Source organism: Eptatretus burgeri, chromosome 9 (genome assembly GCF_056783735.1).
Source record: "Eptatretus burgeri isolate ZD-2024b chromosome 9, Ebu_testis_v1, whole genome shotgun sequence".
Lineage (NCBI taxonomy): Eukaryota > Metazoa > Chordata > Myxini > Myxiniformes > Myxinidae > Eptatretus > Eptatretus burgeri.
Window position 1 is genome coordinate 53395723 of NC_140969.1, and position 24354 is coordinate 53420076.

The window sequence follows — 24354 nt, forward strand, 5'->3', positions numbered from 1 at the left end:
GAGATGGTTACTGTCTGCGCAGGGTATTTTTACATATATATGCCAAGTTTCAGGAAGTTTCAATGAAAACTGTAGGCTGTGAAACAAACAAGTCCACAAGAAGAAGATGAAGAACAACAACGTGAGTAAGACTTCGAGATCCTCTACGAGGATCTAAAAACACAATGCCTGATAAAGGGTGGATGAGCTGCCGAAGGGAGCCAAAAGCCATCCAGTATGGAGATGGTGTCTCCTAAAAAAAACATCCAATTTGGGTAGGAAAATTTATTTTTCCACTTGGCCGAGTTACTCCCTCCTGCACAGTGGTCCTGTGAAGAGATTTCATTGTTTCAGGACGAGGTGAAGGTTTTGCCAGTTTTTCCTCTTCTTTTTCTTTGTAACCCTTTACAAATAGTGGCTTCCAGCCTTGTTTTTGGTGAACTTCAATAAATATATCAATGATAGAACAACCAGGATGTGCTGGAGTTCAAATTTATTCTTCTTTGTCAAAATCCATTCTTCTTTTTTTCCTTTTATGTTTCAGGGGAAAACGAATGCAATTGCCAAATGTCTCATCTCCAAGTGTGCCTTGCCTATTACGCATGCCCAACATATGCATTGTCTGAAGGAACACCATAGCAACCACGCAAATCTGGGAGGAAAACACACCGGAGGAGGTAAAACCATTTATTTGTTCTCATCCAAGGACCAATGGCATTTATGTGTGTCCACGTTTCAGCATATGTGTTAAAATGGTTATTAAGAAGATTGAGAAGATTAGTGCAGAAACATTGATAGTGGTTGAACTTCTGCCTGACAATTTTTATCCACACGCTTTTTGAAAAAAACGGGGGGGATATTGTGATCGGCTCCATCCGTCCGTCTGTCCATCCGTCACGCTGTCTCCTCCCAAATGGTTGTGCAGAAATTCACCAAACTTGGTTGTTATGATCACCAAATGGCAAGAAGGTGTGCGAGCAATATCATTTGTAGCCCTGACTCCTGGGGAAGGGTCAAAAGGTCAAATACCAAAAAATGCAATTTCAGGCACATTTTTCAAGATTGTTTTCATGAAACTTTGTAGATGTAATCAAAATTGGGGGACACATGAAATATGTAACGATTTCTTGGATTTGACCCTCGGTTCATGCCCCATGGGGTGGGAACTTAGGATCACAGGGGTCAAAAAACAGGGAATTTTTTAAACTCAAAATTTGATATTGGGTCATTCTAGGAAGAACTTTTTGCCATCTTTCAACATTGCTTTAGGTGGGAAGTGTGGGGACTTGCAATGGCATGCCATCGGCTTTCTACCAGTTTAAGTGTTCAAAGCCACTCTGTGTATGTGGCCACTTTGAAGAGCAGCTTTTAAATTCAAACTGGAGCCATAATGATAATGCGGTGTGTTTAATTGACTGAGATTTCAGAGATTGCAGACCCTCGCCAGGACTTGTTTTGTGTGATGTATTTTGTGTGGCTAATAAATGGAAGGATGTACTAAATAAAAGGTTTGCAGAAGAGATCTCGCATCAAGAGTTATACTGTGTGGTTTGCCGTTGCCTTCCCAGCAGTCAGTCATCGCAGGAATTTGGAATTTGTTCAGGGTGCCGGTGATAACGCACCTACTCTTCGTGAAAGACACCATGGGATATTTAACATCCACTAATGACCGAGCTGTTAGTATAACTCTTATTGAATATGAAAAATTAAAAAATGGCACAATCTGGATATCTACCTGTACAAACACAATGTGTTTGTGTATTTGTCTGTCCCTGTTCATAAAGACGATTTAAGTTTTAAATTTAAGTTTAAAAAGGGGTTTTAAGGCCAATCTTTTAACATGACTGTGTGTTGACTACGGTCTAATTTTCAGGACGAAAAAGAAAACTTGAAAAACATTTTTTCGTAAAAGAGTAATTACGTCTCTTTTATTGCAATTGTCGACAGTGAATTGCATCCAGACCTCAAGGGCAGTGTACAGAATCATTTGAAAAACAACAATATTAAATACAAGGCACAAGGCATAATGAGGTGAAATCCACTGCATGTGATGTGCAACGCACATTGAGTAAGTGTTAATTTATCTCTGCAGGAGGTCAAATAAATAAAGAAGAAGCCACTTGATGCTAGGCCAAGGCTTCAGACTTTGGCATGCTTACGAGGCTTTACCTCCGAAATGAAATGCCCCAGAAGATAAAGAAAATATGATGACATTTGTACATGTAGTGTTTTAAAATAACGTTTTTTTCTTGCTCCAAATTGTAACATCACATCTTCCAGTCTCCTTGAATATTTCGAATAAAATAATTCCAACCCGTCATTTTGACGGGCTTTTATACTAGTTTTTAGATATTTTAAAACCCGGCCTGATGGACATTTAAGGACCCAAAAGGAGGGCATGTCTGGGAAAATCCGGATGTATGGTAACCATCCCTAACGCATCCATATTCACTGTCCCATGAAAACTACCAATTTTGAGCCATGCTTCCTTCAAGGCCTTGAACATGCCCTCACCGGTGTGTAAAAGTTTCTTTGCTTTTTAAACGCTTGTGATTCGGTTTTGATCCACATTGGGTAATGACTCTTCAGCGATTGACAACTAACTTTTAACGGGTGATCATCACACAATTCACGATTGGACACTCGTCTAAATCTTAAACGCCTTTCGGAAATTTGGCCTGATAACTTGGAATTGTTTTTCTGTGGCAATTGAACCTGAGATCGTTTGAAGGAGTCATGTGTATCTTTGAAGGAGTCAAGGAAATTATTTGTCAGTCATGTGTATCACTTTTGAGCGAAGAGCCAAAAGGAGTGGAGTGTCGGCCAAAAAATGTGTCACTCCTCCCTGAGCCGCAGGTGGGATTGAATCTCCCATGTGTGTACCAAATGTCTCCATGTAGGATACACTCATAACATTTTGGGACGAAACGTTTGCACATAGTTAATGAAGTCTTAGTATCTCACAAGTGCAATTCCTGAAGTATTTTGGTTAGCTTGCCGCTCTCGGTCCGTCACTTTAGCCAATATTTTTCATCCCAACGTTTTCTTTCATGAAGATTGTTCTTTATTAATCACACATGTGTTGTAATTATATATCAATAGGACACATTTTGGAAATTTTTGGGCATGTGGCATCATCTCTCAACAAATCTCACAAGAAAACCAGAGATAAACTGAAGGAGATAGCTCAAACAGTCGAGACAAACAGTGTAGACACCGTGGCACCAGTCAGTTATAACACACATTCCTGTTTGTCAACAGTACTGTAATAATCTTGATGAGGCCATGTAGAATTCTTGCAAATAAAAAAACTTACATATATATATATATATATATATATATATATATATATATATATATATGTATATATATATATATATATATATATATATATATATATATATATATATATATATATATATATATATATATATATATATATATATATGCTAGCAGGGATTCCTGGGCTACGCACAGGAATCCCGTGGATGACGGCGGGTCTGAAGGAGTATATGTCACAGTTAATTGGAAAATTGTAGAGGCTGCCACACATACACTGACACACACACACAACACACACACACACACACACACACACACACACACACACACACACACACACATACACACACTCTTGACACACACACACACACACACACACACACACACACACACACACACACTCTGACACACACACACTCTGACACACACACACTCTGACACACACACACACACACACACACACACACACACACACACACACACACACACACACACACACACACACACACACACACACACACACACACACACACACACACACACACACACACACACACACTCTGACACACACACACTCTGACACACACACACTCTGACACACACACACACACACACACACACACACACACACACACACACACACACACACACACACACACTCTGACACACACACACAAACACACACACACACACACTGATGCACACACAAACACACACACACACACGCACACACACACTGACGCACACACATAGACACAAACACACACACATACACTGACACACAAACACACACACACACACATACACACATACACACATACACACACACGCACACACACACACACACACACACAAACACACACACACACACACACACACACACACACACACACACACACACTTTTAATCGTGTGGATACAATATTCACAACATAGAAATCGAACCCGATCGTGTTTATACACCGCACAGCGTTTATTAATATTCGCAACATAGAAATCAAACCCGATCGTGTTTGTACACCGCACAGCGTTTAATATTCACAACATAGAAATCGAACCCGATCGTGTTTATACCCTGCACAGCGTTTAATATTCACAACATAGAAATCAAACCCGATTGTGTTTATACACCGCACAGCGTTTAATATTCGCAACATAGAAATCAAACCCGATCGTGTTTATACACCGCACAGCGTTTAATATTCGCAACATAGAAATCAAACCCGATCATGTTTATACACCGCACAGCATTTAATAGCGAACGTAGTGAGTTTCATACTCAACGCGTGCACATGAGAGAATAGTAAACAACAACAACAACACAATACCCTAGCAATTTGGAATCCGTGTCGTCGGCTATGACCCTTTTGCTTCCGGTTTTTGTCATGGGGAATGATGCGTCCCTGGAGGTAAAGGCATCGTCGGAGACATGAAAGACCCAAATATCAGACATGGTGTATATTTCCTCTACTGATTTTAATAAAGATAACTCCCGCATCATCAAAAAATAATTTTTAATCGTGATTTACATTATTTGATCGCTGATCGCGAATCCAGGCCAAAGTGACGTAAAAACGTTATACAGTAACAATAAAAATGGTTTTTATAACCATGGTTATAACAATAATGAACAAAGAAAATGTTAATAAAATATGACTTACAGATGATTATTATATCATGATACGGTATAATATACATACGGTCATTTTTGCAAGTGTGTCGGATGCATGTCATAATTCGGAAACCGGGAAGTCGGAAGTCATTGTCTTCAATTGACTGTAGTATTAATTTCTCATTCTCTAGCAAATTCCGTTGGTCCCATGTCAATCGGCTGAACTTGAAAAATTAATGTTACACAATCAGGTGATGACGTCATAATTCGGAAACCGGGAAGTCGGAAGTCATTGTCTTCAATTGACTGTAGCATTATTTTTTCATTCTATTGCAAATGGCGTTGGCCCCATGTCAATCGGCTGAACTTGAAAAATTAACATTACTAAATCAGGTGATGACGTCATAATTCGGAAACCGCAAGTCGGAAGTACAATTCTTTTACATCAGGACACTCCCGGGTACATGTTCTGTCAGCATGTGAAGTTTGGTGAGGATCAGTCCAGTACTTTTCGCGTGCATAGGTCACAGACAAACACACACACAGACACACAGACAGACACACTTTCAACTTTACATATATATATATATATATATATATATATATATATATATATATATATATATATATATAGATATATATATATATATATATATATATATATATATATATATATATATATATATATATATATATAGGAATAACAAGGAATGACAAGGAAATCCAACACAGGTGGAGGCCATTCATCCCATCAAAGCTGCGCGAACACCAAAACCAACCCATCTTCACAAGATCCAAGGAAGAAAATGCAAAAAAATGTTTGTTTGTTTGTTTTGTTTTGTTGTTGTTTTTTGTAGTTTTTGTAGATTTTGTTTTTTTTTTTTAAATATTTCCTTTTCTTCCCCTCATGGGAGGGGGCATGAGCTTGTTTAAAAACACACATCAACCACACAAACCCCCTTGACAAGACCCCCACCAACAGCACTCTGTGCACAATCACCCATCAATGCTCAAAAATGGCACTCATCTTGTTTGGGTCTGCGCATATGTTTACCATAGTATCTCACCGTCTGTCTTCGCTGACCACTGCAGCCGCGGGTGTCTCCCACGGACGGCAAACATCCTCTAAACATCCTCTCGCCTCTCCACCCAGTGAGGCTGCAGCCAGGCAGAGGCACGCTGTATGGCTAGTGCCGCATGGCTTAGACAGTCAGCGCATTGACCAGTGCTGACTGCTGGTCGACGTGGACGGCCCGGGAGTTCGGTGCAGGGCGATTTGTGTCACAGTGCTCGGAGCATGGCGATTCCGCAGCTTGGAACCATCTGGCCGGATTTAAAGTGGAGCCGCTTCCAGCCATCATGGCAGGGCCGTGTTCCTGGCCAGGGCCCAACCAGAGCACCCGATTCGGGTGACAACACATCGCTTTGGGTCTTCACCCCCGCCCGCACCAACAGGGTCTATAAAAGTACGGGTCGCGGGGCCGTTTGAGCGTTCCTCGTCTGCTGACTCCGCCTTCCTTCACCAGTTCACCTGCTGACTCCGCCTTCTTCACCGCCTCGTCGCTGGCTCCACCCATGCTCCTGATCCTGCCAGCCATTCTCCACCCACTGCTTCGGACTCCACCTTCCTCCACCCACTGGCTTCTGACTCTGCCCAAAGTCCTTCCTTCATGCCTGACGGTTGCGCCCATTCTCTCGATCGACGCTGAGCTGCACGAAGTGCCTGAAGTGGGAGACAATGCACCAGCTGTCAGCAGAGCATCCCCCAGCAGAGTATCCCCCCAAAACGTACTTGTGGTGTGGTCGGTCAATCGTGCAAGGTATTGAGAGACTGTTAGCCTCATCTCCTCTCCTTTTTCTCTTCGTTAACTCCTCTTCACCGGTGTGTGTGTGTGTGTGTGTGTGTGTGTGTGTGTGTGTGTGTGTGTCATGGTGCTTATCCTCGTTTAAGTTAAGAGTGTAGAACAATTACATTGGGATAACTCTGCTCTGTGTCTGCTTTTGTAAGTTGCTTGTATTATTGTGGCCCCACACTTTTCTTCCGATCTCTGCTTACACACAACAATAAACTACATTCACTGTGTCACATATCTTTCCTTGCCTGCCTGTAAATAAATTATTCGTACAAATGTTCCCAACTCGTTTTCGTCTTTTCTTTCATTGATCCAGCATGGTTCATGTCTTAGTCTAGCCGGGACTTTCTTCCCAACGATCCGTTCCTTTTTGCCGGTATGTCCTTGACAGTGTCGCTCAACTATATCTGATCCGGTAAAGTGATCCAGTTCGGACAAAGTGTAAAGATGGCATGTCCCTGGTAATTATATCATGTGATTAATTAAGTAACCTGATTAACCCATAGATGGAGGACCCTAGGTCACGTGGTTGAGTTATTGGCATTCATGGTTGGTTAGCGACCCGCCGCGTCATGGAATTATCCGTGTGCAATGGCCTGCAATTCCGGGGAGTCTGGTGGGAACCCGAGATAACTTCCCCCCTTGGTGGTCTTCTCACCCAACCCCTGGGCCGCATCAATATATATGGCTGACCGTGTATGGTTGTGAAGTCCTTGATCAGCAACTTAATCAAGGACCGGCTATACCTAATGGTGACAAAGACTCCCTCAGAAGGTTTTCTGATCAAACCACTAAGGCACTGGCAACGTTATGAGCTATGGATTGCTTGAGCGAGATCAATTAAGGAAATGTGGATGTGGTGGAGTGACTGCCTAGACACCTTCGGGACAATTTCGCCCATCTCTCTCATGATTTTGAGGAAAAGGGCCGACGATTCCCTCCCTACCTTTGCTGACTTTGTCAAGCTTGTGAACAAATGGGCAGCCACAGCGAATCACCCCATCAACAGCAAATTCATGGAGTCAAACCCTATTTGTTCAGTGAAGCAAAAAGGTTCGAATTTAAGACCGTTTCTCCAAGGCCGACATCGATGGCTAGAAGTAACAACCAAGCCACGTTTGCTGAAAGCCAGAGACAGACTTACTTCAAAAAGAGAGGGAAGCCTCGAGCCTGTCTCTGCTCTTCCCAGAATCATCCTCTGCACATGTGTGATGTATTCAAGGCCAAAACTCTTCGAGAAAAATTCGAATTTGTACGTATCAAAGCCTTATGCCGGAATTGTTTGAAGGACACCCCTGTCATTCAGTCTGGTGTTACCGTGAAGCACATCACCACTGGAGTATGCCCCAGCTCTTTCAAAAGTAAGATATCCGATGTGGTGCTCTTCACCACACACTCTTGCACATCCCTGAATCACAGGCAAGAGCCACCACCAGGACCACAGAAAGTCTTATTGCGGAGTCCAAAGCAAATGGCCTTGCTAATTCTTGTGGTATTGCTGCCATTAAAGGTTCAGGAACAGAACTACTTCAAGTTATACTGCTATGAGTAGTTGCTAAAAATGGAAATACTACCACCACGTACGCGATGCTCAACTCAGGATCTGAGATTACGGTTAAAGATCCCTCCTTAGTCAAACAGTTAGACTTGAGAGGGAAATCAGATTGCCTGGTTCTTTCCACATTGAGTAAATCTGATGAACAGCATCAAGGAGAAAGGGACAGTATCGCTGTGGAGTCACTTATGGACAATGAACCGTGCCACTTGGAGTTATACCATATATGGTCAGTGAGGGATTTGCTAATTCCCTTATGTAACCAGCTCATTATCAAGAACAAGAGGCGCTGGCCTCACCTGCACAGCGTTCCACTGCCTGAAGTTGACCGAAATAAAATTTATATGATAATCGGCACCAATGTTCCTGAGGCATTTATCCCACTGGAGTTTCACTGTGGTGGGCCACGTGATCCAACAGCCATCTGGTCTTTTCTTGGATTTTCTCTTCTTGGCTGTGTAGAAGGTGAACCAAAGTGACAATGCTACAATGTTCACCACATTAACACAATGACAGATGACATCACCCTTAACAAGCACCACCATGTATGGTGGTGAACCGTGTATGGTGGATGGCATCGGGGACAAGGAATTCTGGAAGGTCGAATCTTTTGGCATTAAGGATCCCTGTCACGGCCTAATGTCTGTTAAGGACAAGTGTACCACAAAGATGATCGAAGACACGATGACAAAGGTTGATGGCCACTACCCAATGGGACTGCTGTGGAAAGAAAGTAACCCTCACCTTCCCTTTAACTACCCAATGGTCGAAATCCGGCTCTGTCACCTCAAGCGCAGATTGGAGACGGAATTTAGGCTAGCCCTTCAAAAGTGGGACCAGATGATGGCCATTAAGCAAGCTTTACACAAGGAGGAGGTCGAGTGGCATTGTCAGCCATTAAAGAAGTGACATTTTCAACCCCCCTATGGCAAGCCACATGTCAGGAGTATAAGAGTGACTGACTCATCAGGAGTGTTAGAAGGACAATGAAGGTTATCCGAGGTCATTCTTATGCCTTTGTCAGTGGAGAAACTCTTCGCACAGTATTCGCCGGGGTAGTAGAGATATTAAATTCTCATCCACTGTGTCAAAGCCATGACAACCCAAATGACTGGGAGCCAATAACACCTAGTCACCTTCTCCAGCAACGCCAAAGTCTAGCCATTCCGCCAGGATCCTTCAACGATAAGGAGGTATATTCACGCAAGCAGTGGCATAGGGGACAAGTTCTTTCAAGCCACTTATGGACCAGATGGGTGTGCGAATACCTGCCTCTGTTGCGGGAAAGTAAGAAATGGATCCTACAGAGATGCAACTTGGCAGTCAACAACCGAGTCCTCTTTGCCGATGACAATCTACCCCGCGGACACTGGCATCTAGGCCGAGTAATGAGAGTGTTCCCTGGCGCTGACGGGTTTGTACGAACAGCTGAGGTCAAGACCAAGAGCTCGGTGCTGATAACGTCTGTCGACAAGTTATGTCTGCTGGAGGAAGCAACTTAAGATGACGGGAGAAGACTGTCAAAAAGACATTATAAACTTCAAGGAATATATTTGTATGCATGTGTGTGAGTGTCATGAACGCCTCAGTTTAACTTTCTTAAAATGTTGAATGACCCCTTAGTTCGTTCAAACAGGGAACCATGTTGAGGCGAGGCAACAACACCTGTTGAGGCTCGGCAACATCAACATCAGCGGCGACAGCGTCAGCGACAGCAACATTTCCCGCCTTTGGCGCCATTTTCTTTTCATACTGTATCTGCCATGTGATGCAACGTTTCTGCTTTGTAGTTCTGCAAACCCCCGTTTATCTCTGTTTTATGTTTTCCCTGAAACATTCACTCATTCTATGGGTATGAACTCTTGTTAGGTTATTATCCTGTACTGAAAATACCTCTCTGTAACACATTAATCGGTTGGCATGTTGTGGTCGTATCTGTACGCTTCATTGCTCGATATTCCCATACTGCTTGTGTGAACTAATATTCCTTATGTATGATTTTGTTCAGTTTCGAATAAAACGACATTCTTTGGGAAAGTTGTCATCACATTCATGTTCATACGCCCGTTTAGTCCATGAGCCAGTCGAGTTGGTTGGTACCATCTGGGCAGGAATAATTCTCATAGTAATTTTTGGCAAGGTATACAACCCTAGAGTTAGAAAATATGTGATAGCATTGCATCGGTGGTAGCGTTTTGTGTGTTATCACCCTGTTTATATGCCTACCCTGATATAAGCTTTATTTGTGCAAAATGGCCAGTACAAGGTAAGACCTCCTACTTCAACTTAACAACATTTCTTTTTATCAGTCAAACATTAACATTGAAATTTGTCTCACCTTTTGCTAGGATAATTTGCTTCTCAACAAAAAGTGCCAAACATGCTTCGGTTGAAAGGTATGTCATTGGTGACAATTATATATCAGTGTCTATTTCCTGTGTGATAAATCATACCACCTTTAGCAAAGTATTTGTCTATCATTTACTGTGGAAAGTAAATAAAAGTTCTGGAACAATATAATTACATGGGTGTTTAGCAAATTTATTAAGAAATCCAAAAATCTAAATTTCTTTTTTGTATATTGTATATTAAGATCAGTACAACAGACAATGTTACCCCACCCCCCAAATGAAAAATACCTAATTTGGACAGATTTATGTCGGTTGGTTAATGTCATGATATTTTCCCTGTTGTTATTGAAGGATATTTTCCAAGAATCAAACAAAGGTTATGATAGCATGTTCATGAACAAAATTAATGTTTTTTTTCCCTGTAATTTCACAAAAAATACAGAATTTCAGGAATTTAGATACTCAATAATGCACATATGATAGTATCAAACACCCGTATTACACAATATAAACCAATAAGACAGTAGAAAGATGGTTAATCATGTGCAATCTGATGAATGAGTCAAAGGTTAAAATTAAACACAATCTTCTGTTGTGGGGCATAAAATTACAGAATAGAAACACAAATGTGGTGTTCCACACTAACAAGGCTATTACCTCGGCCCAATGTGTTGCTGATAAACATATTGTCTTCTGAACCAAAGATGGGTCCTTTATAGTTTCTAAGACATCTCTGATCATATGCATTGATTGTAAGTGATATAAAATGTTCAAGATGAACTTAAAAATCATAATCATTATCCAGTTCTTCAATATCCTCATCTGAACTTTTCCCATCATCTGACTCAAAGATGGATGCCTGGTTCTCACTGTCTGGCAGTCTGCACATATCAGTGCATTTCAGTCCGTTTGACAAACACACACATTTTGGTAGTGAACACTTCCTTTTACAATTGCGGTTACTTCCTTTTACAAAATGGGGTTACGAAACGGCTAATAACACACAAAAGGCTACCACCAATGTAATGCTATCACATCGTTTCTGAATTTAGAGATGTATACCCTGCCAAAAATTCTGATGAGCATTATTCCCCTCGGATGGTACCGGTGGCCAAAAATTATTGGGTGTGGCTCATGGCCTATTGGCATGGTACAGGTCACCAAGCGCCTACACAATATTTATTCAAGAAAAGAATGACGGTTAAGTGTTAAGTGAAGCCATACTTATTCATTAAACCAAACATGATTTTTTGATTCTGTGGACCTTTTTCAGTGTTTTTACTGCCCGTCGTAGCAGGCCCTTCAGTTCGTGACTAGTACTCGTAACTAGTGTATACAAAAAAATATAATCCCAGGGCCCTTATCCCAAATTAAGGGCCCATTAAATCACTGCAAATTATTTCTGGAAGTTCAGGGCTTATAAGGCCTCTGTGGGCCTTCCCCAATCATGCTTTCAATTTATCAACATGATGGTATACCTCTTCTTCTTCTTCTCCTTCTCCTTCTCCTTCTCCTTCTCCTTCTCCTTCTCCTTCTCCTTCTTCTTCTTCTTCTTCTCCTTCTTCTTCTTCTTCTCCTTCTCCTTCTCCTTCTCCTTCTCCTTCTCCTTCTCCTTCTCCTTCTCCTTCTCCTTCTCCTTCTCCTCTCCTTCTTCTTCTTCTTCTTTTGTATGCAGCACATAGCTGTGAGTGGCATCATTTGCTATTGGCGTTGCTATGCCACTGATGCAATGCCCCTGTAGGTCAGTGCAGGAATTTGGAATTTGGCCAGGATGATGCCAATAGCTTGTCCACTCTTCGTGAATGATACTACGGGATCTTCAACGTCCGCCAACTAATGCTGCCAGATGGTACGCCCAGTTTAACATCCATTTGAGGGATGACACACATATTTATTCCTCACCCTGCTTGCTGCTTGTGAGACGCCAGGCTCACAGTGTGTCGCTCGGCTGAGATTCAAATCCAGGCTTGACTGCCTTGAGGTGAGTATGTATACCTCTAGGCCATCCTACCAGCCCATAACATTCCACAGCTGTTCCAGTTCGTTCACCAGTCGCAATCTCATACCCCAGTCCTCGTGAGGATCCAACAACCAGCCCAGCATGTCAGGTCGTCACATACTGGGCTGTCCTCGAGCCTCAGAGAGAGGCTGCTGGACCACCTGCCCAGGCGGTTACCCTTCACGTCTTCACTTTTTCTCAGCAGCACTGTCACCAAGGTGTGTCACCCAGCCATACTTTCCTTTGGTGGTCCACCAAGCCACACCTCTCATAGGTGACCAGGATAGACCACCTCGGACCCCCAGGAGACTTACCCCCGACCGGGGTTCAGTAACCCCGTACGTCCATCTGACACTATAGCTCGGGCTACACCCGCATGGAGTTGGGATGCCCCACAGCCAAACCACGAGGCTCCCTCTGGGGCCCAGCCACCAAGCCAGGCACCTATTTTGATATATGAATGCACGATGAGGCTTTGCTCAGCTAGACACTGACTCGTGGGTTAATTTCCGCTCACACGATGCTTTGCTTCTGTTTGAAGGAAGCCCACTCACTGTTTGATCTCTGGGCTTTGAGGTTTTGCTCCTGTTCGACAGAGATCCTGGCTGTTTCATACATATCTGCATTGCACTCAGACTTTGCTCATCTTGGGCACAGACCCACGGCTTGATCCTTGCACTACAAGACTTCTTTGCTCCTGTTGGATGTAGACTCATAAATTGATCTCCACGAGTGAGAATCCTTGCTCCTGCGCAAGACAGGCTCATGTTTTGATATCCACACCATGAAGCTTTGCTCCTAATGGATCTGCAGTTTCATTTCTACTAATGCAAGACACGGGCCCATGGTTTGATGTATATTCATGCGAGGCTTTTATCCTTGATGAATAATTCATTATTGTTTGGCGTTTGAGTTTAGATTGGTGTACCCATCTGGTCGGCTTAGCAGGGGAGAATTAACTCATTGTGCCGATTGTAGTCAGATAATCTACCTGCATCGAATGCTGCACATTCAGGGACTAAGTAGGAAATGACACACACGTAAGGTTATTTGTAAACCATATTTCAATACATTTGTTGAGCAGCCTTCGGGTTGGCAGTATGACCTCCAGGTATGCACACTCGTCTCAAAGCTGTCTAGCCTGGGTTTGAATCCCAACCTAGCTATAAACTGTCATCCTGGTGTTTCACAGGCAGGTGATTCATCAATGTGTGTGCCGTCCCTCGAATGGACGTTAAATTTGACATTCCATCTGCCAGCCTTTGTGAGTGGATGTTAAAGATCCCACGGTGTCCTTTGTGAAGAGTAGGTGAGCCATCGCTGCACCATGGCCAAATTACAAATTCCTGCCTTAACGACTGCTGGGAGAGGGATGGCAAACCGTTGGGAGAGCGATGGCAAACCGCTAAGCATGACCCTGTTGCTAAGAAACTTCTTCGGCAGCACCAACACTCTGTAACAGAGTATGGTACATCGGATTGGATTTCATCCTTCACAAATGCACACACTACATTATGAGTCTTGCAAGCTCCCCACAAAGCTCCCCACAAAGCTCCCCACAAAGCTCCTCCATGAGCATTGCAAGCTCAATCATAAGATCATAACAAGTTCCATCATGAGTCCATGACCACCATACATCTCTTGGTGGAGATGTATAAGCTCCTGGGCAACCATTATAATGTGTTCCATAACCTTGCTCATGAGCCTTATGAGATCCTCCACAAGCTCCTCCATGAGCATTGTAAGTTCCACTGTGAGGCATTATCAGCTCCACCATAAGACGTGTAAGCTCCTCTGCGACCATGATATTGTTTTCCATAACCTCGCTCATGAGCCTAAAAGATCCTCCGCAAGTTTCTCCATAAGACCATTACAAGCTCCTCCATGAGATGTATAAGCACCCTTATATATCTATAAGATGTATAAGCTATTATAAGGTGTTTCATAACCTCACTTACAAGCCCCATAAGCTCCTCCGCAAGTTCCACCATGAGACCATTAAAAGCTCAACCATGAGATGTACACAACCAGTCAAAAGTTTTAGAACACCCCCATTTTTCCAGTTTTTACTGAAATTTAAGCAGTTTAATGCTTTAATGTACTCTGAAATTAAAGCATAGAACAAATAAACAATTGCAGATAAAAAAAGAAATCATGGAATCGTTTTATTGAACAAAATTTAATCTAAACTTTTGACTCCTCAAAGTAGCCACCTTTTGCAGATATAACAGCCGAACATACTCGTGGCATTCTTTCCACAATGGAAATCAAATATTGTTTGGAATGTTCTTCCCAACACTGTTGCAGAAGTTCCCACAAATGTGTTGCACTTGCAGGTTGCTTTCCTTTCACCCTTCTGTCCAGTTCATCCCAAACCAGCTCGATGTGGTTTAAGTCTGGAGACTGGGCTGGCCATTCCATGATTTGAAGCCAACCATCTTGTTCTTTTCTTCTAAGGTAGTTCTGACATGGCCTGGAGGTATGTTTTTGGTCGTTACCTTGCTGTAGGATGAACCCCTGACCAGCTAGGCAAAGACCAGAGGGTATTGCATGGCGCTGCAAAATGCTGTGGTCGCCCTTTTGGTTCAGGGTGCCAGTCACTCTGTGCAAGTCGCCGACTCTGGATCCAGCAAAAGAGCCCCAAATCATCACGCTTCCTCCTCCATGTTTGGCAGTTGGTGTCACATACTGAGGAACCATCCTTTCGCCTACTCGACGGTGTTAAAAAACCCTGTGTGCTGAACCGACATTTCTAATTTTGATTCATCGGTCCATGACCTTCTTCCAGTTTTTAGTAGTCCACTGGCGCTGCTTCATGGCCCAGGCAAGCCTCTTTTTCTTATTTTGCCATCTCAGCAATGGCTTTCTTATTGCCATTCGACCTGTCAAACCTGCAGCTCGAAGTCTTCTCTTCACAGTTGAAACTGAGACTTCCTTACTTTGAAGTGTTAAGCTGTGCTTGAAGCTGCTGTCCTGTGAGCCGCCTATCATGCAAGTTGTTGACTCTCAGAAACTTATCTTCTGATTGAGTTGTGGCTTTGGGTCTGCCAGACCTCTTCCTGTCAGAGTCAGAGTTTCCTCCAGTTTTCAAGTGCCTTTTGATGGTGTAGGAAACTGTACTCACTGACATCTTGGCTTGCTTTGAAATTTCTCTAAAGGAAAGACCTACACTTTTAGGGGTTACTCGACGACCCACGAACCAGTTGGGTTCCCGTTGTGACAGCGGTTGATTAAAAAAAAATCATTTCAAGAAAAAAAAGAAAAAAAGATAGCTCCAGCGAACTATACCGCTGAGGTTGTTTGCATTGATCAAATAATCCTGAAGAGTACTTGACTGAATCGGGAATTGATTTTTTAATAATTATTTTCCCGATTTGAACGAAACTTGATATTGCACGTCAATGTGAAAAACAAAACGGAGAAAAGAAAGTAGAAGAAATTATTGTGCGTAATCTTCTCAACACAATTTTATTTATTAATGAACACGGAAGTATTAGATCAAAATGGCAACGTTTATTTTATGCTTAAAAATAAATCGTTATTTGTCTATACTAAATGTTTGAGATTTTAAAAACGAATCATTTCAAGAAAAAAAAAGGATAGCTCCTGCGAACTCCACAACTGAGGTTGTTTGCATTGATCAAATTCTCCCGAAGAGTACTTGACTGAATCGGGAATTGATTTTTAAATAATTTTTTCGTTGCCCAATTTGAACGGAACTTGATACTGCACACCGCAGGAAAATGGCAAGTAAGGTGGCCCTAAAATTTTTGCGCTATCATGCACCGTTTTAGCTGTATTTTGGGAACATACGTACATACATACAAGATGAGAGTTTTAGGAATATATATATATATATATATATATATATATATATATATATATATATATATATATATATATATATATATATATATATATATATATATGTATAGATCGATAGATAGATAATGGTGTGTCTGTCTTCCTTTGTTAATTGTCTTTTTCTCGCCATTATGATAGCAATATACTTTTTTAATTTATTATTATTATGTTGAAGGCTGCAGGCACGGACGAAATAGTCCTCATCAAGGCCAAGCCTTAAATAAAAGAACTGCATAGAGAAGTAAGAAAAGAGAGAATAAAGTGAGGAGGGAAAATGAGTGAGTCAGAAAAATGTATGATGAAAAGTATATGATGTTTGTTTACAGAAAAAGAGAGATTAAAGCTCGCCCGTAGCTTTTGTTTGAGTGAGACAGAAAGGAAGACCAGCAATCCTGACACGGAGAGTTTAAGATGGTTCTGGGCACCACTTTAACGCTCCAAAGTCAGAATGGTAGTACCACCCTGGGTGGTTGCTGTCTTCAATCTAGTACCGTAAGAGACTTCCTGCAGTGCAATATTGTCCAAATAATGCTTCAGAGGGTGTAGCTACACAGTCTGTTCCAACACTGCTTTTATACAGACAGAGGGTTTGTAACTAATCAACAAAAGATGGGACACCTGCAGGAATTGTTTGCATCAACTTTCAAGGCTTAATTTACTTCCATTGCTGCAGAACAGCTACAGTTGCTAACCCATTACTTGTTTCCTGAAAAGGGCCTTTTTAACAACTCTAAAATTTACATCATTTTTCAGTTTTTGGTAACCTAAACTTTTTTTAACCTCTGTCAGTTTACCGCTTAGCTTTGTACCATTTCAGGTTATTCACTGGACTTGAACTGCTTAAATTTCAGTAAAAACTGAAAAATGGGGGTGTTCTTAAACTTTTGACCAGTTATGTATAAAATACGACGTATCCACTATGAGTCGTACCCTGTGTGACCATTATAAGGTGTGACCATCACCTCGCTCATGAGCTTTATAAATTCCTCCACAAGTTGCTCATCCAGCCTCCTGAGTTACTCCTCCATATTATAACCCCCTACACCACCTCATGAGCATCGTAATCCCTTCCACTAGTTCCTACTCTTTGACACTCGAAAGGAAAACGTGACCATGAGTTCAAAATGACATGGACTTGTTCCTTCACTGGCGAAACATGACTTTTGGACATTGATCCAGACAAATCACCAAAATAATAATTTTGCTGAAATGCGTGCAACAATTAAACCATCCTCCCTTCCTTTATCTCATTTTAGATTGCCTATAACTATGATGCAATTACTAATGGCTGCTCGAGTCCCGGATCTTGACGGAGCCAATAATTATTGCAAATATGCTCTTTATTTGAATGCCACGTTTTCAGCGTCACTCTTTGATTTCAGATTAATTACCACTTTGCGTTTGGCGTGCAGTTTGAATCAAATTAGTTTTTCCCACCTTGTACTTTCCGATTCAGATGTAAATCTGCACGCGTGCCGTAATTACGATTATGACGTTATTTGCCCTGGAAATGACTGCGGTTCACTGGTATGTGATGGTGTAAGGGAAATTCAGGTGAAAATGAACATGAATGACGGAGGTGAAAAAGTGTTACGTCATCACGCGGGTTTGAGAAACGGTAGGGGTTATAGGTGGGCAGGTCAAAATGCTTCAGAAGACCCGGTGTTGCTGACACCCTGATCCCATCAGAGTGCTTCATGCAGGGCGAGTCGATCGAGTTCACTCGAGTTGTTATTCATTGACCATTGTGCTTTCCCTGCTGTAAGGGGGTCACAAGGATATCTCCATCAGTGATGGAGTGACATGAACTATCGCTGAAAAAACAAAAAGTTACGAGGGGCAGACAGCAGGGTCGCACCTTGACCGAGGACCTTTGTGAGGTGATTATGGTGGTTGGCTTTTATTGGCGGTGTGGTGTTTTCTATAAATTGTTAGAACACCTCAGAAAAGTACCGCTTCCCTGTTTGATATCTCCGCTTCAGCAGAGTGCAATGAAGCGATCGTAAGGTGAAGGGTACATGTGCCATGGGCTACGAACAGAAATGTTTTTCGTTGAGGGAATGGACGAATTGGATGCGGATTAGCCGAACAGACATGGTGTGAGGTGGAGGCCACGGCCTGATTCCAAACGGGTGTAGTAAAAGTGGTTCAACTTGATTCAAACGGGCCATAGTGTGGGTGGTTTGGACTGATTCGACATGGCCGCAGAGCGAATAGCTAGGCCAGATCCGAACCGGGCGCGGTGCGAGTGGTTCGGCCCGTCCTGATCGGGCTCTCTGGAAGTGGTTGAGTCTGTTTCTCACGGCCCACGGAATCTTTGTTGCGATGCAGACCCGCTTTGCTCTCCACTATGAGTTTGACTGTGCGTGGGTACCATCTCCATTCTGTGTAAGTTGGATATCCTTGGATTTGGAGAAAGTACCCCTTACTAAGATCGAATGAGCCTTGCCTGCGAACGACCAGTTGCCAAACAATTTCTTTCAACAGCCTGTGTCACCTATTTAATTGTTCACATTGTTCATGCATAATCTGTATCCATTTCGCACAACGTTTGCAACTACTCAGACCGGTTTACATACGAATTGAGCTGAACTTATAACTGGGCACCATCTTGGTACTTTTCATCCCATATGTTCATGTTTTGCTTTTCTTGGGAGACTGGTGCTTTGGACGATGTTGATGATGTGAATACAATTGGAGACTTCAGTGCTGTTTGTCATTCTGTGTACCGGCTACAGGTGCTGAACACACCTTACCGAAGGAGCCATTGATACCATCTATCTGTGTGTGTGTGTGTGTGTATGTATATATATATATATATATATATATATATATATATATATATATATATATATATATATATATGTAAATGTTAGTGTGTATATGTATATATATATATATATATATATATATATATATATATATATATATATATATATATATATATATATATATATATATATATTGTTGCGGATTCGCGCCCGCCGGCGTGCGAACGGCCACGTAACTCGAATCGCGGCACGTCGCCCACCGGACGGACAATCCAGTCGTGACCCTCTCGGACTAACGCCGGGAACTAGTCACGGGTGGACCTTTCGGTCTCACCACGATCGTGCCAATCGGCCCCCGCGTGGGATAGGGTTGCTCGCCAAATTCGACCTACCTAAGTACCCACACGGAGGGTAGACCGGGCGATCGCACCTCGCCGCAGGTCGACTTTGGACACGGGCCACTTTAAGCGACCCGTTCCGTACTATCGGGATAACCGAGCGGTGTTATTCGTCGGCCTCGACGGTTCGATTAATTATCGGGCGTTTTAGCCCACGACCAACCCTTTACGTGAAGCAAGATGGAGATTCAATGAAAGAAAAGACGAAGCGAAGCGGGAAAACAGTTCAACATAACTCACATTTATTTCGCGATGAACGGGAAGCACACATATACAATTACACCAAAAGCACATGTAAAAGGAGAAGAAACACAAAATTACACAAAAAGCAAATATAAAAGAGAAACACAATGCAGAGCTATCCGACTACCGAGCACACGGCAACACTTATACAATTTTACTTCACAGACGGCGCCGACAACACAGATACCCAAAGCAAAAGAAAAAGAACCACCCTCCAGGATGAGGGGGGTAGGCGGGCCTGGGGCCGAGACCGTGTCGGGCCTACCCGTCTGATGATGAGACGCAAAGCGGCGGTGGCGCCTCAACTCCGCGGGCCTCGTGGACAGTGTCTGGTAGGGGGTGGGAAAGGGGCCCCCTTGTCGCACTATCTCAGCGCGGGGGGAAACAGGAAGGGGTTGTTGATGCTCGGGGGGGAGGAGGATATCACCCTGTCTCGGGTCCCGCGACGAGCGTCTCCTCCTCGACCTCGGTCGCGTTGCTGGCCTCTCCCTCTGCCGCTCCCGGCACCGACGCGAGCACCCCCTCGTCCGCCTTCGCCGCCGCCACCTCTCCACAGCTCCGTCTAATCGCCCTCTCCGTCTCCTCTCTTGGCTCGTCCCAACTCTTCACTCTCGACTTCTCCCCTCCGAACTGCGAACTCTTGACTGCGAACTGCGAACTCTTGACTTCTCCCCTCCGAACTGCACTGTTTGGCGAGCCGGCCGTTTATATCCCCCGTGGCCTCGCTCCCCCACCTTTGACCCTTTACCTCCGACCCTTCACCTCCAACTGGCTCCCCATTGGACCGAGGAAAAGTGGGCGTGAATGCTTTTTGATCCATGAATTTGCATATCGCGACCTCACTCCAACGCCCTGGAGGCGGGGCCAAATCGCCCCACGCTCTCCGATAGGACGGAACAGAAGTGGGCGTGAGTCGTTTTTGATCCGTTTTTCTTCGGAAAGTCTGTGATGTCTCTGAACACGCTTCTCGGTGCGCGCCCCGCACGAGTCCAGCATCGGCGCCCACAAGTGGCGTGGGAATGACGGTGATGCGATGGTGGCGAGTTGTGACGGTAAAGGTCGTGGCTGTTGTTGTGAAGCGGCGTTGTGGTTGGTGGTTGTTGTTGTGAAGCGGCGTTGTGGTTGGTGGTTGTTGTTGTGAAGTGGCGTTGTGGTTGGTGGTTGTTGTTGTGAAGCGGCGTTGTGGTTGGTGGTGGTAGTAATGGCGGCTGGTCCAAAATAAAGATAGTAAAAGAAAAACGGCTATCCTGAAGAGTCGCAGCCCGACTGAATGACATTTATTCCCTCGAAACAACGGGTTTGGGCCTAACTACACATATACTTACAGAGATATCTCACCTAAGGGACCTGAATGGTGGTTTGTGAATTTCGTCAACCACAACAATATATATATATATATATATATGTATATGTATATGTATATATTATGTATGTATTATATGTATATTTATGTGTGTGTATATATATGTATGTATATATATATATATATATATATATATATATATATATATATATATATATATATGTATATATATATATGTATATGTATATGTATATATGTATATGTATATGTATATATATATATATATATATATATATATATATATATATATATATATATATATATATATATATATATACATACATACATGCAGTGTGTACTTTCCATTTTACATGTGCTCTGTGTACCATCGGAGTGTGTCGTGATTGGGTAGCATTGATACCGTGCATGCCATAGCTACTAAAAACATACTATCGTTCTCCATATCGGTATTGTATTATCCAAGCTGATCATGCATGTTGTGTGAATGATTAAGGTGCAGGTCACTGGTGCTGGAAATGAAGGTAATTGTGATGAATTCTCACCCCATTTAGTTTGAATTGCTCTTTATTACTTACGAAATCTAAAGATTTCGAAAGTATATTGATGACTTCCGTTTCTGTTTGTTTATTTGTTTGTGTGCTTGTTACTTACGAAATGTAAAGATTTAGTAAGTATATTGATGACTTCCGTTTCTGTTTGTTACTTACGAAATCTAAAGATTTCGTAAGTATTGTTGCGAATTTGCGCTCGCCGGCGTGCGAGCGGCCACGTAACTCGAATCGCGGCACGTCGCCCACCGGACGGACAATTCTGTCGTGACCCTCTCGGACTAACGCCGGGAACTATTCACGGGTGGGCCTTTCGGCCTCACCACGATCGTGCCAATCGGCCTCCCACGTGGGATAGGGTTGTTCGCCAAATTCGACCTACCTAAGTACCCACACGGAGGGTAGACCGGGCGATCGCACCTCGCCGCAGGTCGACTTCGGACACGGGCCACTTTAAGCGACCCGTTCCGTACTATCGGGATAACCGAGCGGTGTTATCGTCAACCTCGACGGTTCCGATTAATTATCGGGCGTATTTAGCCCACGACCAACCCTTTACGTGAAGTAAGATGGAGATTCAATTAAAGAAAAGACGAAGCGAAACGGGAAAAACAGTTCAACATAAGGCACATTTATTCCGCGGCAAACGGAAAGCACACATATACAATTACAACAATTATGCACCAAAAGCAAATGTAAAAGAAACACAATGCAGATCTACTACCGACTACGCGAGCACACGGCAACACTTACACAGTTTTACTTTACAGACGGCGCCACCAACACATATACTCAACAGCAAAAGAAAAGGGCCACCCTCGAATACAAGGGGGCAGACGTGGTCTGTGGGCGCGAAACCGCGTGGAGCCTACCCGTCTTGTGATGAGCCGCAAAATGGCGGCGGTGCCACGACTCCGCGCTCCTCCGCGGGTTTCGTTGGCACTGCTTGGAATGGGGTGGGAACGGGGCCCCCTTTTCGCACTATCTCAGCGCGGGGGGAAACAGGGGGGGTTGTTGATGCTCTGGGGAAAGAGGATAGCTGGCTTGCTTGGGTCCCGCGACGAGCGACTCCACTGCGCCCTCGACTGCGTTCCCGGCTTCCCCTCTCTGCAGCTCCCCGACAGACTCCGAACCCCGACAGACCGACTCTCCTCCAGACCCGTCTTGACTGCTGCTGCCACACTTCGCCGCCACCACACCTCTCCAACTCGCCCGAGCCCAAAACAGAAACTGACTGAATTCGCCCCGCGCTCGGCGCTTTATAGTGCGGCAGGAGAAACCATATGCAAATTTCCGGATCAGGATGGGCTCGGGGGCGGAGCCACGCTTGCCTATTGGACGGAGGAAAAGTGGGCGTGAACCTCCCCTGATCCTCGAATTTGCATATATCGATTCTACTCCGACGCGCCTGGAGGCGGGGCCAAATCGTCCCGCGCTGAATGATTGGAGGGATCGGAAGTGGGCGTGTATCATTCCTGATCCGACTTCCCCTCGGAAAGGCCGCTCTTTGTACCGCGGCTCAGCGCGCGCCCTGCACGAGGCCAGGACAGCCTGACGCTCGGCGTTCACAAGTGGTGCGGGAATGGCTGCAGAAGGAGAAGAGGTGAAGGTGGTGGAGGGTCTAAAGTGGCGGTCCCTGGCCACGGTGACGCTTGGAATGGCGGTGATGCGATGGTTGCGAGAGCGAGTTGCGAAGGTAAAGGTCGTGGCTGTTGGCGTTGTTGTTGTTGTGAAGCGGCGTTGCGGTTGGTGGTTGTTGTGTGATGGCGGTTCAGACGTGGTTGGTTCAAAATAAAGATAGAACAGAAAAACGGCTATCTTAAAGGGTCGCAGCCCGAATGAATCACATTTATTCCCTCCAAACAACGGGTTTGGGCTAACTACACATGTACTTACAGAGATATCTCACCTACGGGACCTGAATGGTGGTTTGCGAATTTCCTCAACCACAACAGTATATTGATGCCTTCCGTTTCTGTTTGTTTGTTTGTTTGTTTGTTGGGAGGCACGATAACTTGAGAACGGAAGAGGCTACCAATGTCAAATTACACCACGTGATTCAGGAGGGTGATGGCTAGTGCTGATTAGATTTTGGTCAAAATGGGTCAAAGGTCAAGGTCACAGTGAGGTCAAACATCCAAAAAATGATAACTCGAGAATGGAAGAAGCTACCAATGTCAAATTACACCACGTGATTCAGGAGAGTGATGGCCAGTGCTGATTAGATTTTGGTCAAAATCGGTCAAAGGTCAAGGTCACAGTGAGGTCAAACATCCAAAAAATGATAACTCGAGAACGGAAGAAGCTACCAATGTCAAATTACACCAAGTGATTCAGGAGGGTGATGGCTAGCGCTGATTAGATTTTGGTCAAAGGTCAAGGTCACAGTGAGGTCAAACATTCAATTATTGATTGATACGGAATCATCGTAGAAACTTCTGGTTTTCGTCGCTACCTTCTCGAGAGACAGCTTTTATTAGACGAGGTCAAAGGTCAAGTTGGGGATTTCGTAAGTACCAGTCTATGACTGCTTGTTTGTTTGTTTGTAGGCACGATAACTCGAGAACGGAAGAAGC

General features: G+C 43.7%; 1 protein-coding gene across 2 annotated transcripts in view; it reads left to right on the forward strand.

Annotated features, from left to right (window-relative positions):
* The first annotated feature begins 523 nt into the window (after window positions 1-523).
* OXR1 (oxidation resistance 1) overlaps window positions 524-24354 on the forward strand; it is a 325783-nt gene continuing 301952 nt past the window's right edge. Inside the window, exon 1 of one of the 2 annotated variants that reach the window (XM_085895180.1) lies at window positions 524-656. The gene's annotated coding sequence lies outside the window, so the exon portion shown is untranslated. Of the gene's footprint in view, window positions 657-18863; window positions 18883-24354 lie in introns of those variants that run through there. The other variant, XM_085895181.1, reaches the window with a different exon arrangement.